The sequence below is a fragment of the Mauremys mutica genome, chromosome 1 (genome assembly GCF_020497125.1).
Source record: "Mauremys mutica isolate MM-2020 ecotype Southern chromosome 1, ASM2049712v1, whole genome shotgun sequence".
Classification (NCBI taxonomy): domain Eukaryota; kingdom Metazoa; phylum Chordata; order Testudines; family Geoemydidae; genus Mauremys; species Mauremys mutica.
Window position 1 is genome coordinate 47,173,819 of NC_059072.1, and position 16,314 is coordinate 47,190,132.

The 16,314-nt window shown below is 42.1% G+C and overlaps 1 protein-coding gene across 1 annotated transcript in view; it reads right to left on the bottom strand.

Moving 5' to 3' along the window:
• The window catches only part of CFTR (CF transmembrane conductance regulator), a 145,914-nt gene that overhangs the window by 36,694 nt on the left and 92,906 nt on the right, over positions 1-16,314 (bottom strand). The window lies entirely within an intron of this gene.

Genomic DNA, 16,314 nt, shown 5'->3' on the forward strand with positions numbered 1-16,314 from the left:
ATCTCTCTTTTTTTCACTTGCTTGTAATTTTCTCTCATACATTTTGAGACTGAAATAATCCAGCTGACCTCAGCTCTAAGGTGTGTCTCTTTTTTTAAGGTTTAAATCAAATACGTTAAGTCATGTCTGAGGTACAGTGTGTATGCCTGACAATAATACTTCCCCTGTAGCCTGGGAGCTGAAATTCTGTAATTAAATAATTAAATGAGAAACAGAAGCTAGAAAAATCAGTCTTGGCTCTCTTGTTTATATCTAATTGAGGTTCAGAATACAAGCCAAGTTTAAAGGAAATTTGTTCAGTAGCTTTAATGTTATGTGTGTTTAAAGTTGGCATTTTACTTTTGCATTTTAAGATACGGCACATTTTTAAAATGTATTATGCCTTTGTTAAAGGCACCTGAAGCAGAGTATGTAAGCTCCAGACAACTGTAGAATTCCAGTTGGAGGCATTTACAAGCTTTGAGGATGAAGTCAATGCAGCTTGTTACTCCACAGGGCAAAGAGCTTCACATCAGGGAACACCCCATACAATGAGTGAAGCACTGCTGAATTAACAGTGTTTTCTGTTAGGACCAGGTGTTTGGAAGCCTGCAGATTTTGCATAAAGAGCTCTTGAAAAATTGAGGTCTGGATCCTAGTTTAAACACCACCATTCTCATGGTGACATGAAAGGGAAAATAGGAAGAATTTGATTCTTTACCAAAATTCTTTGTATCGTCTGACAAATACAATCCTTCCTGTCATGCCAATGGCACCAACTCTGATAATTCTGGAAAGGGAGCAAATTCTTGTCCCCACCCCATTTTTCCCAGAGGTACCCTGAGTATCCCTCAGCCAGGGAGTCCCCCCTCTCTATTACCAACCAGGGCTGGCCTTATCATGAGGCAAACTGAGGTGGCCACCTCAGGTGCCAGACTGTGGGGGGGCACCACTAGGACCCAGAGTGTAGAAAATTGTGTCTGCTGCTGGTACATATGTATTCTCTCTGCTCTAGATGCACAGAGATGGTGGAGTGCTGTGCTGGAGGATGGAGGGCACAAGAGACATAACAGGCAGGCAGGAGAAAAGGTGAGAGGGAATAACAGAAAGCAGCAAGAGCTGCAGGGGGAGAGAGGAGGAGGAGGAGGAGCCTCTTATGTACCTCTCTAGCATCCCCAGGAGCCTGGACTGATTAACACCAGCTTCTCAGGGAGCTTCCTGTTTCCTGCTGCTTCCCTGAACCCACTTGAGGAGAACAGGCAGTCAACTGAAGTAGTAGGAGCCAGTTAGGTTAAGATGCTGATATTTTCCCTCACTAAGGCCTTGCTACCAGCCTGCTTATTTGTCCCCTTCAATTGAGTGTTGAGCCACTATAGCTGGCACAGAACAGCAGTCATGAGTGAAAGAAGAAAACACTCCTCTGGGGCAGCATTCATAAAAAAAAAAAAAAAGAAAGCAAAGGAAGCTTTTCTATCTAAGCAGGAAGGAGCTCTCCTGAGATACATAGACACAAATGTTCATGGTGATCCTTATGGCCCCAGTGAGGATGTGAGTGATGAGGAGATGCCTGACCTTCCAGTTAGTCAGAATGCAGGTCACCTGGCAGCTACTGCAGCATCCATATCTCCATCTCAAATGGATGTAACCATGCACATCCCTGAAGAAAAGTGTAGATCAGAGAAGAGTGTGGTGGAGGCGCAAGAAACAGCTGCTGCTGAGTTCCTTAAGTCTAGATGATCCAGGACTGTGGACCCACTTGAGCAGTAGCCTGAGCGACTTCCTTGTACTGCATGGGCCACAGCAAGTGAAAAATGTCATGTTCCCCAAAGACGTTTTCAGGGTAAAAGTTCCCTAGTCACCTATGTTTCTGCCTCTGGGCATGCACACTGTTGTTTCCCTCTAGGCATCCAGGAGCTTATCTCCTGCCTAAGTCCCAGAGCAAGCCACGAACCAGGGGAAGATAGGTGGAGGAATGCCTGATCCAGTAGGTGAGCTCAGAGGCTGCTTAGCTCCACACAAAATGCCTGGGAGAGGAGCCCAGTAGTTAAGATACTCTCCCTGGGAGACCACCACTTCAAGTCCCTGCTCTGACTGATAAGTAGGAATTTGAGCAGGGGTCTCCTGCTTCTCAGGTGAGTATTCTAGTCACTGTTTTTCTGCCCCAATTGATAGTTATTCAATTACCATTAAAAACTTCAATTTGAGACATTGAAGGAGACTCACATCAGAATATCCCAGAGCCCAGCGGTTAGGGTAATCATGTGAGAAAGAGAACTCCTAGAAAGGGGTACCTGTCTGTGGATCACTAGCGGAGATAGGTGCCTCTGGATTTAGGCACTTAACTCTGAGAGAGGGGTGGGGCTTACCACACATCTCTCTTGTCAGCATCTCCCACAGGCAAGCTGAGGCAGCTCCTTGCCTAGCATGCTGGCTTTTGTGGGTGGCATTTTTAGGTGCCTTTTTCTCACCATGCATTGTATAGGGAGCCTAGACACCTAACTCAGGCTTTGTGGATCACATTACTGTTCCTCTGATTTTCTGGGCACCTAGAAATTAGGCATTTCAACACTAAGTATTGCAATGCCTAAGTCCTTTGTGGATCTGGGCCTTACTGAAGATGGATTCCAGCATAACTGGATTGAGAGGGGCGGGGGGGTCTTTATTTAAAAAATAAGAAACCATTAACTAGCTCCTAAGGCCAATTTCTGCCCATGGGGTACTGATGGTGGTTCCTGCTGAAGTCAGTGGAAGTTGCATGACTAAAGAGCAGAATTTAGCACTGAGAGGGAGTTTGGCACAAATGGCATGTAGAGGTCTAACTCACACTAAAAGCCAAGGGGAGTTAGCCATCTAGGTTCCATTCATGCCTTTGAAAATCGATATCTTAGTCTCTTTGTTCCAAAAGTTTTGTTTGCACTAATATGCTTGTGAAGGGCATGGAGCTGCTCAGTAATTATTTAGGAAACTGCTCTGTAATATCTTATGAATACTGTATGTGACCTGATTATTGGGATAATTAGTCTATGGCTACATTGGGTTATTGGGATACTTACTGTATGAATATATTAGTTTAGTTTAATAATAGGTTTTGGGGGAATTCCCCAGGAGCTAAGGACTATCACAAACCTCACCACTTTCCTCTCCACGTGCAAGCCACATTTCTTTGACCTTGCCTTCTCTAGTATAAACTCATACCAACGGGTACATTTGAAGAAAAAAAAAACCTACCAAAACAAGACTCTCCACTCCACCCCACACACTTCTCCCTCTGAGGAGTAGATGACAGAACAAACATGTGACCTGTGTGGTCATATTGCTTCATGCTCTACTGGAAGGTGCTCAGATACTACAGTGATGAGCATGGTATAAAAACCTATGCAGAATAGAATAAAACAGAACAAGCAGGAAGATGGTACAACAGTTCCAGATAAAACACTCTATGGCAAACACTTTAAGGGTGTTAAGAGACAAGCCTGAGCTATTAACTGTGAAGAACCTACTTCCTTAGTGCCAGCCAAGTTACAAAGCCTTGCCAATGCTGGGAATGAACAGATCAAAGGGACAATAAAGAGTTAAAAAGACTCTTTCAGACTGGAGACCAGCTGGTTGTCAGGAAGCTGTTTGTGGGGAACACACTAGCACCCATGAACACCTGTTTGGGAGGTCTGAAGCAGTTAGGCTATCCTAAACTTCCAAGGGATGGCAAGCCTTCAGTAAGATAGATATGGCGGGCCTTTATTGTTTGTTACAAAGTCCTTTTTGTCTTATATTATGCTCTGTTCCTAAAGATTAAATTGTACTTCTTGGTTTGAGAAGGTTGTTTTCGGTCACTGAATTTATCACTGATCACACCTACCAAAGAGTATTACTGCTGATGCTGAACCCAATCAGACCTGCTGGGTAATCACAGTGGAAGCCCGGGGCCTGGTCTAAGAGTGGGAGAATTCTGGGATTCCACCCTAGGAGCGGTGAAGGCCTGGTTAGGGGTCACAGAACCAGAAATGGGGCTGTGCAGTCTGCGGACCAGAAAAGGGCACAGAGTTGCAGCTACCTCTATAATCAAGATAGTGCTCCAAAGTCATTTACCGAAAGAAAAAACTGAAGAGACCTACTAGGTAACATTCTGAAATTTACTTTGTGCTTGAAATAAAGGCACCTGGGTTAGATTTTCTAGGTCCCATACATGCTGGGCAGTCTCTTTTTCTCTACATTTGTCAACTAAAGTTGTTTGTACAACTGAGAAAAGTGAATTAATTGAATTTGACATTCAATTTACTGATCATTCATAGCTCTTCTCTCTGAAGTGAAACTACACTAATTTAGATTGATATCAAAAGATATAATTCCTTCTAATCTTCCAGCCTGAGAGAGACAGACAAAAATTGCAAATCTGAGAGAAAGATGTCAATACGATGCCCATAAAAGGAGGTCCGTGGCACTTACAGTAAGTGTGATATGAGGGAATCAATCTATAGTAACTTGCCCATAAGAAATGAGTCCCCATAACTATCTGGGAGATAGTGGCTAAGCCATCCGACTGTTACATACTAATGAAAATCTGCTGAAAATGCTAAAGACATATAATTTCATCTCTCTGTCTGAGACTCTTACTGAAAGATTTATCATCTGCACCATATGTGCAGATATTTTACACAATTTAATATTTTTGAAATATCCAGAATATGGCTTGGCTGGCTCTGTCACTTGCATTATGATTTAAACCTGTACACACTGGTGTTTAACTATCAATAACATTTTACAAAAATAATCATCCTTCATTTTCATCCAGAAGCTTTACCTCAATCATTATGCGTGACTGAATGTGTGTAACAGCAGGCTCCTTGTCTGTAATCTCAGACAGCAATTTGCCTGCTGTTTTTGAATTCCCAAACTTTTGCTTCAGAAAAATACAGTACATTTAATTCTTAATGCTAAAAAAAAATGTTCAGAGCATAATATTCTATTTTTAGTCTTGCCTGATTGATTTTTTTATTGAGATTTTAATAACATTTAAACTTTAATTCTCTCTCTAATTTAGCTTGGCTCTCTGATACTCTTCTTAATGTCAGAATTAATAATACTTGTGTACTGTCAACTCCCAGAAAATGGAAAGACTAACTGATAAAAGAATTAATCTCAAAATGCCCATATGCTTTCCTGCTAGGAAGAGGGACGATACCCAGCCCGAAGCAGAAATGCATGGTATTCAGTCATGATGTTGCAATGTATCATCCCCTGGAAAACATGCTGTCCGAGGTCATATGGAGTGTGACCAGGAAACACAATGGAACATTGGTTCAACAGCTTAATGCTGTGCAGAAAAACCCATTGAACTTCTTCAGTCAGCGTGTGGGTAGCTAGGCACAATAACTTTTCTCAGGTTTCAAACCTTGTGCTGTCCTTAAATCTTGTGGGCACCCAAGGGATAGTTGCTTAGGTTTCCAGTGTGTGTCCGGAGCCACTGGTAATGTTTTTAATTGCAGGGATGGAATGTTTCATACTAGTTAATGCTGAACTTGGACTTAAACATGTGCTCCTTCTCATACAGGTTTGTAAAGGGAAAATGTCAAGCTTGACAGATATTCCCAGATTCTGTTCCCTTTTATAGTGCTCCCACTTATTACTTGTGCACCCTGATGCATATGTGGCACAAAGGGTCCTGATGGCACTTGGACTGTGGTATGATGGGATGCATCTTAGTGCACAAGCTCTTAGAAGTTTGTTTCTGTCTGGGGTCCTCCTCGGGTACTTTGCCCTCACATCCATCCTGTGTTTCCCTCTGTGTCACGTAACATGGGGGAGCGTACAGCACATGTTCTTTCAGCAAAATAAAATATCATGTGGCTGTTAATGCTCATGAAAGGTGTTGACTTGGCAATCCTGTTAAATCAAGTTGCCTGTTTACTCCAGAACAGCAGCAGGGCAAGCATCAACCCTGCTATGGGAGGGGAAGGGGAAACTTGCTCTAAGAATAACAGGTCTATTTCTTTCTTTGTGTCCTAAGAATTTCTGGGCAGCTCTGAGTCTGCCAATTAGTGCAAAGCATGATGGTGAGCTTATGAGGTGTGAACTGGAACTCAGACACTCCAAAATCCATTAAGTGGGAGCAGCTTTTGTATCCAGACCAGCTTGGTAAGGATTAACTTGGAGACCTACAGAATAAAGGGTCTAATAGCTCACAAGCAATGTGCTAGTAAATGCTAATGTGATACCTTCAAGAATGAGGCTCCTTTTCTAGAAAAATACATTTATTACATTAAGTTCCAGCCTTTTGGTGTCTAAAAGGCAGGGTCTTCTACTTTCCGGATCTCCCTCATACTCAAAATCTCCCTCATACTGCTCTGTCTCTTCAAACACATGCTACAATTAAATGCCCCACACAGTTCTTGCATCTCCCTTCTTTTCATCCTGGAGCATCATTACAGACATGGGGATCAGTTCAGTGTCATCATTCATTTCTGTCCATGGTTTGTTCCTCCATTAAACCCAGCCTGGACATGTCCCTGCGTAAGTTATCCTGCCATCTAGTCAGTAGTCAGCATCTAGGTCAGATGGATTGTGGTTGTGTTTGCATTATTTTCCTTAGCATCTGTCTTGTCTTCTGCAATGCCCAACCATTGTAATCTGCATTGTAAGCAGCTGAGCTGCTAAAAGCTGGTAGAACAAGTGCTATCAAAGCATTAGGAAAAAATACACAAGTAAGTATGGGAGTAAGAGGAGGTACCAGATGACTGGCTAAAGACAGCAGTTGTACCAATCTTGAAGAAAGGAGATCTTGCTGGTGTGACTATTACAGAGACATATGCTTATTGCAAGTACTGGGGGGGAAACATGACAAAAGCAATTATCCATAGATTAAGGCCAGTTTCAGAGGAAGTTGTAGGTGAGGCACAGTGTGGTTGTAGGCCAGGCCAAAGCTGCATTGATCAGATATCTACGCTCTGACAGTTGATTAAGGTGGTAGGAGGAGTAGCAAGAAGGAAATTAATGATGTTTGCTGTTTTCAGTGATTTCTTGAAAGTATTTGATTCGGTTTGGAATGAAGCATTATGAAAAGTAGCAAAATCATATGGAGTTCCAGAAAAGATAACTGCAATTATAAAAGCAATGTGTGAAGACTCCTGCAATAGAGTCAAAATTGGTGGACTATTAAGCAACTGGTTCAAATCAAAGTTTGGTGTAAGGCAAGAGGGCATAGAATCACTGCTTTTCATCATGTTCTTAAACTGGACATTAAGAACATTAGATGGGTTGGAGAGTGTGACACTGGATGATGTATAGGTAAACTCCTTTGTTTACGCAGCTGACGTACAGCTGGCGGACACATTTGAATTAATGATGATACTTTTCAGTACATTGGACAAGTGGTGTAGTTGACTTGGACTTACAATAAATGCCAAGAAGAAGAAGTGGTTGCATCTTGGAAAAAGTAGCATAAAGCATTGAAATGCAGCAGTGAATTCAGAATCTTATGTGCATCAAGGAAGCTTAATCAATGCCAATAGTTCCAGCAAGGATGAGGTTAAAAGGAGATGTGCCTTAGCCACAAGTGCTGCACAGAAGTTAATGAAATTATGGACTGATAAAAACATAACGTTTGGCACCAAAGTGAAAATTTATCAAACTAGGGTACTAATAGTATTACTCTCTATGATCTGGAAGCAGCTGCATTCAATGAAACAGACATCAGAAGGCTGGAGGCAGCAGAGATGGGTGTTCTTTGAAAGACAACAGGTGTAAAGTGGATTTTAAGACAAATGAAGTTAGGAGAGTAGGATGTGATGTCAAGGTATGGGATTGGAAACAATCAAAAATCATTCCCATTAACAGAAATACAAAAAATATAATAAAACATCCAAATTTAAATATAAAATTTTGCAACAGAAAAAATCATTAACAGGATCCTCACACTAACTTAAGAAGGGTTTACATATATATTACCCACATGGATTTTCATGAGAACTCACACCCACACCTCTCACATACACAGCACAGTCCTCTTCCATTTCAGTTATAGGAGTAACTGGTGGTGGAAGGCATCTGCTATCTTCTGTGAATCAGCCCAGAAAGGGAGGTAGGAGATGTTTTCCAGTGTGTCTCACAATGATTTGTTTCAGGATTCTTGGTTCAGAGAACAGAGTGTGATCTTCTTGAAAAGCAAAATGAATGAAACCTGGCTCTGTCTTTCATAGTGCTGGGTGGAATTTTTCAGCCAAAACTCTTTTTGGCAAAATATGCAGATTTGGCAACACCAAAACATTCTGCAAATTTGTGTTGATTTCACTAGACTGTTCATTGGGGGAGGGCAAGAATCAGAAGAAACCAAAATATTTAGTTCTGACATTTTGAGTTATTCTGGGTTGGCTAACGGCATATTGGGCTACATTAGTAGGAACATTGCCAGGTGATCAAGGGAAGATTATTCCTCTCTATTCAGCACTCGTGAGGCCACATCTGGAATATTGCGTCCAGTTTTGGGGCCCTGGCCTCTACAGAAAGGATGTGGACAAATTGGAGAGAATCCAGTGGAGGGCAACGAAAATGGTTGGGGGCTGGGACACATGACTAATGAGGAGAGGCTGAGGGAACTGGTCTTATTTAGTCTGCAGAAGAGAAGAGTGAGGGGGGTGGATTTGATAGCAGCCTTCAGCTACCTGAAGAGGGGGGGTTCTAAAGAGGATGGAGCTAGGCTGTTCTCAGTGGTGGCAGATGACAGAACAAGGAGCAATGGTCTCAAGTTGCAAACGGGAAGGTCTTGGATATTGGGAAATACTATTTCACTAGGAGGATGGTGAAGCACTGGAATGGGTTCCCTAGGGAGGTGCTGGAATCTCCATCCTTAGAGGTTTTTAAGGCTCAGGTTGACAAAGCTCTAGTTGGGGTTGGTCCTGCTTTGAGCAGGGGCTTGGACTAGTTGACCTCCTGATGTCTCTTCCAACCCTAATCTTCTATGATTCTATGAAACAATTTTTAGTTTTAAAATTTCCTTGAATTTTATTTCAAACAAATCCAAAATGTTTACGAATGGTCCAAATTAAAATGAAATGTTTTAATTTTGTTGAAATGAAACACTTCATTAGACCCCAAATAATTTTTTTGATTCACCAAAAATTTCAAATAACTATTTATGGTCCAACCTGAAATGGATTTTTTTTTTCATTTTTCAAAATTTTCCAATAAACCACTAAATCCATTATACAGATATCTCCAATCTTGGGTACTATGTCTAGCTCTTCCTTGTGCAACTTCAGTGTTACCTAATCTGCGAAATAGGTGCGTTATAGTTGCCTTCCCCTGCTAAGGCATATGAGGGCTTGGATAATAAGGGTTGTGATATGCACAGAAATATTAACAGCAATCAATGGAAAAGCTGGTCATGGTCTCCTGCCTTATACTTTAGAGCACATTGCCCTACTTCAGGAGGGTGGGGTGGTGGGAGGAGGGGAGAGGTGGAGTAGTTCTTTCCCTTTCCCTGAGAAGCGGGAAGATGCAGTGCAGCCTGCCAAAAGCAACTGATGTGATACACATGACTCTTAGCAGGCCTGAGTCTAGAGCAGTGGTGGGCAGCCTGCAGCCTGTCAGGGTAATCTGCTGGCAGGCCACCAGACAGTTTGTTTACATTTGCACAGCCGCCTGCAGCTCCCAGTGACCGTGGTTTGCCGTTCCCAGCCAATGGGAGCTGCGGGAAGCAGCAGCCGGCACACTTATAGTGAGAGATTGAGCGGCTTGAGTCTATTTAGCTTAAGAAAGAGAAGGTTAACGGCTGACTTGATTTCAGTCTGTAAATATCTACATGAGGAACAAATATTTGATAATGGGCTCTTCATTCTAGCACTGAGAGGTATAACATGATTCAATGACTAGAAGTTGAAGATAGAGAAATTCAGACTGAAAATAAGGCATACATTTCTAATAGCGAGGGTGATTAACCACGGGAACACTTTACCAAGTCATGTGGTGGATTTGTCAACAATGACAATTTTACAATCAAAATTGGATATTTTTAAAGGATATGCTCTAGTTTAAAAGGAATTATTTTTGGGAAGTTCTATGGCCTGTGTTATCTGGGAAGTCAGTCTAGATGATCACAGTGATCCCTTCTGGCCTTGGAATCTGTGAGGAAGATGATTCATAATCTCTTACTTTAATCATTCATTGATGTATAGGGTGGAGCAACGTGACACTTTGCAAGTGGGTTATTAGTATCTCCCTTGGGGGTGTTTTAATATTTCCTTAGGAAAGTGATCTTGGCATGCAACAGTGAATGCATGACAATTTATTGTTTCCTAATAAAAGGAACTGCCACTTTCCAGTTCAAGCACTGCTACTACAAGGAGATTCTAAATGAAGGAGGAGGTTGTAAAGCATTAAAACATTCCTCTGGGACTAGCTCAGGCCTTATCTGCAAAGGCAGCACTCAGTGGAAAACAGATTTTCTGTTTCCTTGTGGAGAAAAAAACAAAAATCAGCTCAGTTAAAAATATCACAGGAGTGGCTAGTAGGATAAGAAAAAGAGCCAAAAAGATATTGACAGAAATGTCCAAAGTCAGGAGAGAAAACTAATTAACTGATATTAATAAATGAAACAATAGAAGACTATTAGGTTGACCAAATGTTATAAAAAGTGGCAAAGCAGATAAAGCCTTGAGACAGTTTGAATGTAAAGGGACTCTTGGACCCTTACTAACATTCAGTGGGGGTGTTTTGGTTGCCTAGCTCCCAGCACTAAAAGAATGGAGAAATGCTCCAGGTCAGCCTCAGCCTCTGCGCCTGCTTGACAGGGCGGGCAGGCTAATCAGGAAGTCAGGAGACCAGGGAGGTCCCGTCCTCCCTGTGAGCTGGAATTGTCTGAGTCAGACAGAGTGGGACCGAGCTAAGGAGAAAGCAGTGGCTCAAGCTGAGCTGGGGAGCAGAGCTGTGCCAGACCCAGAGGGGCCAGAGACAGCCCAGGAAGCAGGTCAGAGTTGGGAGCAGAGTCACAGAGCCAGAGACACAGCCCAGGGAGAGCAGATCCTGTGTTGGAAGCAGAGCTGCAGCCAAAGGGCCAGGTGTGGTGAGCAACTGGGGCCAGCCAAGGTGGGGACCTTGGGCAAAGGGCCCAGTGCAGAAAGACACCCCCAGCCAAGGGTCCTTGCAGGCCAGACTGGGAGGGGGGTCTTAACCCGACGGGGGGCTGACACTGGGAAGAAGGGTCCCACCACCCAAAGCCCAGAGGTGTGTGGCCACCACCATTGCAAGTGTCCAACCTGCAGCATACCTGCAGCACTGTCAGGGCCTGAGAAGGAGGCCTGGGACCTACAAGGAACAGACTGTGAAGTGCCCTGAGGTCCAGAGACACAGTTTTAATGTTCCCTGCCACAGAGCAGGGTGATGTGTTTTCCTTTAACCTTTCCCATTTTTCCTTATTCTTTTTTTAAGCTAATTAATTAAACTAATTTAAACTAAAATACAAATTAATTGTATTTGCTTTAAAATGTATGAAATGATCAGTGAGCCAGGGAGGTGCCCAGTGCAGAGAGAGTACTCCAGAGTGGGGACACTCTAGCCCCTGTCCCAGGTGACCACAGCAGGGTTGGGGGTCGAACCCCCCAGGAATCCTGGGCCCAGCCTTGTCGGGGTTACGAGGACTCTGCCAGACAGGGGAGTGGAAGGGGAGTCCTTGAGGACAGGGAGGCCTCTGGGTAAAGGAAGTGGGAGCAAGGACTCAGATCCTTTCGCTAGCCCACTTTACCGGGGTAATGCAGAAGCCAGGAAAGTTCCCCACAATAGTGGGACCATTTCCCCGCTTACATAATGAGAATTGCAAAGACCATTAAGGGCATTAGCAGCTGAAGCCAAGCAAGGTCACCTGGAACTTGCAATCGTTTATTGGAATGTCTGGGGAAACACCTCCATGAGAAATATTAAAAATCTGCTATGGAACCCTCAAGCTGGCCCAGATTAGATATTAGTGTTGCCAGAGGATTAAAGGAGACTGCGGAAAAGCAGATGACAACACATATTAAAATTCTAGCCAATGGTAATATGATAGATTCCAGTGGATATATATAAGATAGGGTATTAATGGATATTAACCATGTCCTTACTAGAGCTCTACTGACTGATTATACCCTCTTGTTCTAATTATTCAGAATATGAATTGCCTAAAGAGGAAAGACCTATAATGCTGTCAGCTGTACCTAATCTGTGGACAGTCTAATATTTAATGAGCTGTTAAGCAGCAAAGAACAAACAGGTACATTCCATGGGCATTCCCAAGAAAGTTCTGATGAGGGGCAAAAGTGTCTGAAGTCTGAAAGAACACCATAAGTTGAGGGATATCAAGTAGCAATGTGTCAAGGACAGAGAATGAAGAAATCCAACATGATCTCATATGAAAGTTATGCAATGTGTCCAACCCTACAAAAGGGCTACATTTTTATCTAAAGCAAACTCTTCCTTTCTGGAAGAGAAGGTATAGAGATTTGAACAGTAGTTGCTGCAAAAATAATGGATCAGAGAGTTACATCAGAGAAAAAGGGGTGTGCACGGAGAAAATATATTAAGAATGGAAGGGAAACACTATGGAAAAGATTCAGTTTAACTAGAGATATTCTGCTCTTGAGGAAGAGAAGGGACCAGAGTGGACTGATAATTGGCCAAAAGAGGATAACAGACCTGATCAAGCAGAAAGCATTGAAAAGAGTCACCAGAAAGAAAAAGAAAATAAATCTTTATCAATTGTTAGGACCCTGGGCTGAGACAGCTGTACTCTAGATAAGAGAGAGAGGTTGGTATGCTGCTTCTTGTGTGCTAAGACTAATACAATCATAATAAGGGTGCTAAATAATCTGAATAATGGTGAGGAAATCCCATCGTTTCTTATGCAGAAACTAGCAACATCACTGGGAGAGTTAATGCTATGAACTACTTCAGGAATCTTGTTAAGAAAACTGAAGATGGGGTTGATATATCACAGATCCTTCACTTATGCTTGTCAATTTAAAAAAAAGACTGATACTACAGACCAACCTAGGATGCACCAATATGATAGAAAGGAGGGTTTGGGATTCACAGAGCAAACATCCTCGCCTTGTTACTGTTCTCTCTTAGCCTCCAGTGCAGCCTAGGTTTTACCTTTGTAGCGCTCAAAATCTCAATGAAATTGTTTCAACTTAGAGCTGCTTAAAATTTTCAACAAAATATGTTACATAAGAACAGCCATCCTGGGTCAGATCAATGGTCTATCTAGCGCAATATCCTGTCTTCAGTGGCCAGTAACAGATCATTCAAAAGAAGTGAACAGAACAGGTAATTTTGAGTGATTCATTCCTTGTTTGTCCAGTCCCAGCTTCTGGCAGTTAGAGGTGTATGGACATCAGGTTGTATCCCTAACCATCTTGACTATAACCATTGATGGACCTGCCCTCCATAAACTTATCTAATTTATTTAATTCAATTATACTTTTGGCCTTCACAACATCCCCAGGCAATGAATTCCACAGGTTACTGAAAATTCAATTTTTCAATGGGGGAGGAAACAACTTAAATTTGTGACCTGCTCTATCTAGTTCACTTGTTGACTGTCGCATTTCCACAGGAAAAATCCAAAGATCTGAAGTTAAGAATGATTAAAAAAAAAAGAAAAATCAGACTCCACTGTAACACGTACACTGTTTTTGCTTTTAAAATTTGACCCAAGTCTAGGTGTAGGACATGTATTTTTCCTAGGGTACTTCCCTAATTCTTCTTCACAGTTGTATGCACTGTTCAATCAATGCATACACATGCTCATATGACTGTTTCCCTGTTCTCCCACCCATCTGTTTGTTTCATCCACTTGTTGCATCTTGCCATTAACCAAGACCCTGATCCTGAAAAGAATTGTCTGTACTTAACTTTGTGCACTGATTTCAATGGCATGAAGTTAGCACAAAGTTAAGCACATGTGTACATCTTTGCAGGCTCTGACAACAAGACTGTAAGCTTTCTGGCACCAAGATATTTTACTAGCTATTTGTATAACCCCTTACAGAGCGGGGACCTGATACCTGCTTGGAGGTTGTAAGTAATACAGAGAATTAAGAATAATAAATACACATAATTATATCATAGAATCATAGAATATTAGGGTTGGAAGAGACCTCAGGAGGTCATCTAGTCCAATCCCCTGTTCAAAGCAGGTCCAACACCAACTAAATCATCCCAGCCAAGTCTTTGTCAAGCTGGGCCTTAAAAACCTCTAAGGATGCAGATTCCAGCACCTCCCTAGGTAACCCATTCTAGTGCTTCACCACCCTCCTAGTGAAACAGTGTTTCTTAATATCCAACCTAGACTTCCCACACTGCAACTTGAGACCATTGCTCCCTGTTCTGTCAGCTGCCACCACTGAGAACAGCCGAGCTCCATCCTCTTTGGAACCCCCATTCAGGTAGTTGAAGGCTGCTATCAAATCTCCCCTCACTCTTCTCTTCTGCAGACTAAATAACTCCAGTTCCCTCAGCTGCTCCTTGTAAGTCATGTGCCCCAGCCCTTAATAATTTTCATAGCCCTCCGCTGGACTCTCTCCAATTTATCCACATTCCTTCTGTAGGGTGGGGGGGCAAAACTGAACACAATACCCCAGATGTGGCCTCACCAGTGCCAAATAGAGAGGAATAATCACTTTCTTCGATCTGCAGTACAATGTAAGATTTCCTTGAGACTGTGATGATATTATCCCTTGTCTGCTAGCAGAGAGACAGAGGGTGCATGTCAGGGAAGAATCCTGACAGTGAGATCTATTAGCCTGAGAGATAATCCCTCCAGAGAAGCTGTGGAAGTCCCTTCAATTGGGACATCTAACACTAGACTGGACAAAGGCATTAGAAATTGTAGTGTTGGGAGCAACCCTTCACTAGAAGGCATGGAGTAGATGGCCTAGCAGGCCTTTTTCCATCTCTGATTTGATAATAGATGCACCTTAGAAGAACCAATATCACAGAGATAGAAAATGTTTCAGGGGCAAAAAGAGCTATTTATGTGCATGGGGAAGTGCTCATAGACTTCTGCAAAGAGCATGAGGATTTGTTTTTGCTACTGCCTGGCTGCTATTACCAGCCAATGTTTTTACAGCAATGTGTCATTAAAAATAGTAATAAAGAGAGAATTCTTCATTACTAAAGTGTTACTATATCAAATACTCTTTGCAGGCCAGGACAGGTATTAGTGCTCCCTTTTGGAAATATCTCTCCTGCTTCTGTTTGTAATAATAACACTGAAAGGTGTAGTGTGTGAAGAGGACTTTTGTACAGATTTTTTTTCTGCATAGAAGAGCCTCACTGTGTCTCTTGGAGTTAAAAAGAAGTTTACAAATAGGACAGGGGATGGATACAATAGAAATATTTTTGAGAGATTGCTGCTACCACATTCATGCCTTAACATAAAACAAGGGGATGTTTTGGTGAACACCAGCCCGGCCCAAAGAGTTGCCTTTTTATGTATCTTACTGTTATGGTAAACAAGCTGTTGCCATAGTGGTTGTATCAATATTTTTAAGAGTTTTGAAGGCGGCAGTATTCTTACTTTAACTGGTTTCACAAGGTTCTTGTGCAATAAGAATACATACCTTTCAAGGAGGCATGCTGGTCTGATGTAGTAGAAGAGCAGAATGATCATAAAGTCATTGGTGGATGGGGAGAAATATACACCTCTTTGGGTACATTATGTTTCTAGATGACCACAAGTCATCAATGTTGCAGAGGGACCATATGTTGTAAATGATTAATTCGTAGCTTTTTGGCTCTTAAGGGCTAGTTAAAAATGACTTGTTAAAAATAACAAACTGGCAAATCTTTATCCCCAACACCAACCATTCCCATCCTTTATAAAAAACAACTGAATGCAAATGAACCAAGATCTGGTGACCTAGAAATCTAGTCAGGACCTACACAGGCTTTATTTAATAAGATACTATTGGTGTAATTGTTGTTTAGGTGCCTCAGGATGTTGTTGTTAAAGTAGGATGTTTTAAAATAAATCATGTAGTGCACATCGTTCAAGGTAGATGCAATCAACACAGTTTTAAATTAATCAGTGAAAGAGTCTGATAACTTCCCTACCTCCTTTTCACTCTTCTAAGTTTCTAATCAGAAGAGAAAAGGCTGGAAATTGCATGAGCAAACGTACTCTTTAGGAGTTTTCAGCCTACTTTGTCATCTTCAAAAATTTATTCCCAGTATGAACTGCCCAGTTCACCTTGAATGGTCTCGTACAACTTGTATTAACTCCTTTATGCTAAACAATCTGTTTCACCTTGTCTTGAGCTGGGACACTCTGAATACTGTTCCCAGACCTGAAGAAGAGCTCTGTGTAAG